At 38.8% G+C, this 2,500-nt stretch overlaps 1 long non-coding RNA gene across 3 annotated transcripts in view; it reads left to right on the top strand.

The window, feature by feature from the left end:
• The first annotated feature begins 2,036 nt into the window (after window positions 1-2,036).
• Window positions 2,037-2,500, top strand: part of LOC146486968 (uncharacterized) — a 5,003-nt gene continuing 4,539 nt past the window's right edge. Inside the window, exon 1 of one of the 3 annotated variants that reach the window (XR_014858058.1) lies at window positions 2,037-2,106. This is a non-coding gene — a long non-coding RNA (uncharacterized LOC146486968). Of the gene's footprint in view, window positions 2,107-2,434; window positions 2,454-2,497 lie in introns of those variants that run through there. The other 2 variants (XR_014858060.1, XR_014858063.1) reach the window with 2 other exon arrangements.

Consider the following 2,500-nt stretch of genomic DNA (forward strand, 5'->3'; position numbering starts at 1 on the left):
CCCTGTATTAGTAGGCACCACCCATAGGAAACCTGAGTATCTCGCGATGCGCAGAACGTATGCGCAGTAACAATAGTAGGCACCGTCCTTAAGGTTGCGTTCGATTGACCGTAGTCCAGAAAAATAGCTGTTAGATTTCTCTTTTTTAGTAGATCTGTGACTAAATTTCTGCAATCTTTCGCTGACACTTAACAATTTAAGAGTGTTTTTGTACTCCAGTAATTTTAAAAACCTCTTATGGGAGATTTCTTGTCGTCAATCTGTATGTAATCCTGTTCCGGAATAGGGTCAATCGAACGCAACCTTGGTTATAGCCTCAAATCACGGAATTAAAAAGGAGGGGTTTTTTTCATCCCAAAACACTTTTGATGTAGACAGATGAAACTTTGACAGATACATACCACTGGATACATACACTATTGATTAGCGGTAATTTGGTACTTTTAAATTATGCAAAGTAGGTCACGTGACTTCCATCGGCTGAAAAAGCTTTATCTTAAAATGGCAACACTTTTTCTTGTGTCCTTAATTTATTTAGACCACGAGAAATCCCTAGTGATCGTAGATTTCCTAAAGAAGATGCGAGACTGCGAATCGAATGAGCTATATACAAGAGAGGCCATGAAGGTGCCTTCATCTTCTCTTGGCTATATATGACAACTGGGATCTTGTCCTGCGAAAACTCGTGCATACGAAGTAGAATGCAAAAAAGTTCTATCTAGATTTTACATTCCACCCACCGAGGGATATTTTATTGAAAAAAACATCATTGTTCGTTCCATGCAAATATCTGGTGATGCTTCTGAACAAGTAATTAACGACATTAGCAATAATCAAATGAACGTACATTCCGCTAAAATTAGAAAAAACATCTCGGTTCAATTCGTTGAAAGCGAGGCAAAGATGAAGACGACTGATTCGATCTATTGTAGCTTGGTCGACTAACTTTTTCTATAGTGAATACAATAAGGCACAAGCAATTCCCTGCATGAACATAACCCGCTCTGCCAATTCTACCTTAATTGTGAAAAGAAATGTGGATTGTACCCTAGTTCACGAGGCAGATCGAGTGAAAATCACAACCCCGTACCCAGGCCATGCATTTGTTTTCTCTGCAGCTTAAAACCGTTATTATTTGCTATTATTGTGCCATGGCAATAAGGAGTGTGAGAGCGAGCGAACCCCTCTCCTTCTGAGACCCAGATGTGAGCCGACTTTGTTTCTTTGCAAAAAATCAGCGTTCAGTTGCAGGTGCCTTGCTGGGACCGCCGAACTGAAGTAATTACTGCTGGCAAACGTCAATCTAAAACGTCAAAAACCACGCTCCAAAATGTACAAAATAAATCTTTCGCAAAGAAAACACAACTAACACCACTGATACTATAGTATGTATGGAGGGTAACAGTGTGAGACAAGAAGAATTGTTTTAATGAGCGCTGAGGTGTCAAGTACAACGAACCAAAATAAATAAACATGTAAACGATGCAGGGATCCAGTCTCTATATGAGTCTGGTTTAAAAATGAAAAGAAAATATCGAGGCACCAAGAACGAAAAAGCTAGATTTTACTTACAGAATTTTGACAGAGACTATGGTTTAAAGGACTCTTTTTTTAGTTTTGACAAGAGTAAATTACACGGAAGATAAAAATCCTTGTCAGTACTGGTTGACTATTAGTAGAACAGGGCATGAATGATTTCTATAACAATACCACAACTGTTGCACGAAGAACAGCGAGGCAGAGCATACGAAAATATTTATGAGGAGAAACGGGCAACAAATGTTAAAAGAAAATAAAGAGGAAGAAAAAAGTTTAGTGAATTGTATTTCTATCTTTATTGGTCTGATAGAATCCTTTGGAAGTTGCATTTTTTTAAAACTAAGTCTATAAGCTTTATCCGTTGTGATGACAACAAATTTTGGGGCAACTATCAACTGATAGTACCTCGACTGCCAAAGCAGTTTATTGTTTAATTAAGCAGCCAATGACATGCGAACCAATCAGATTCGTGTTGTGATTTGCAATGGACCACAGTGAACGGCTACTTAACTAGGTTCAGAAAAGGGTTAGGGAACATAATTTACTGCTGTCTGTGAACACTCGAAGGTAAGAAAATAGTTTCAATTTTGGCAGGCATAAAAGTTAACAGCTTGAGAGACAACGCAATTGCTGTATCCAGTTTTGGTTGAATTATAATATAGCACACAATAGAACACGAGCGATGTCTTTACATTACCCGCTACTTTCAAGGAAAGGCTTGCTTGACAAAATTTCATTAAGCGTTTTGAAAATTCTGCTTGCATGAGCAAACAATAGTCATAACGAAATGCCATAAATATCTACACCATTTATTAGGTGTGCTAATCCTACTTAACTGACACAATCGTCTTACAGCTGTCAGAAGCACCATTAGTTAAAAGGAGAAGCTTTTGGGGAGCAGGGATTGCGCAGTGGTGAGAGCACTCGCCTCCCACCATTGTGGCCCGGGTTGGATTCCCGG

This window comes from Pavona decussata, unplaced genomic scaffold (assembly GCF_977016875.1).
Source record: "Pavona decussata unplaced genomic scaffold, jaPavDecu1.1 SCAFFOLD_19, whole genome shotgun sequence".
NCBI classification, from domain to species: domain Eukaryota; kingdom Metazoa; phylum Cnidaria; class Anthozoa; order Scleractinia; family Agariciidae; genus Pavona; species Pavona decussata.